This window comes from Priapulus caudatus, unplaced genomic scaffold, assembly GCF_000485595.1.
Source record: "Priapulus caudatus unplaced genomic scaffold, Priapulus_caudatus-5.0.1 Scaffold2003, whole genome shotgun sequence".
Taxonomy (NCBI): domain Eukaryota; kingdom Metazoa; phylum Priapulida; class Priapulimorpha; order Priapulimorphida; family Priapulidae; genus Priapulus; species Priapulus caudatus.
This window is the reverse complement of record NW_014579064.1, coordinates 6803-7425: the sequence shown is the minus strand read 5'-3', so window position 1 is coordinate 7425 and position 623 is coordinate 6803.

The following is a 623-nucleotide window of genomic DNA, read 5'->3' as shown; positions in this document are numbered from 1 at the left end:
TTCTGAGTTCTTCTGTGTGCGTGTGTGTTTCTCTCTCTCTTTCTCTCTCTCTCTCTCTCTCTCTCTCTCTCTCTCTCTCTCTCTCTCTTTCTGTGTGTGTCTGTGTGTGTCTCTCTCTCTCTCTCCCTCAGTCACGTTGCCACACATTCTACGCGAGTCTGGGACGGCATCCGCGATGAAAACACGTTAGATGAAACCATTGTAGTGGAAGCGATGCTATGGAAAGCCATAATAGATGAAGTCATCCAGTCCATCAGTCTATCGGACACGATTCTCCAATCATCAGTGCATCGATGAGACGATCCTCACATCAGAGATACAGATTCTCGCAGGCTCTCGCGCGTAGCCGCACAATATCAGCATGAGATCCATAGAGGAGAATATTTCCACGTGCCGGCGTGCGTTCTCTCGTCCTGCCGCGGCGGCGTCTGCTAGAACCAGCGCACGCATGCCACCACGACGACAGCCCGACGTTACTAGCGCTACAGCGGTCTTCCATCGACGCCCGAGCATCGTCGTGACGTCGGTGGGAGGAGGGGTGGAGGAGGAGGGGGGAGGCGGAAGGAGGAGAAGGGAGAGGGAGGAAGAGGGGGGAGGGAGGGAGGGCGGGATGGGGGGAGGGG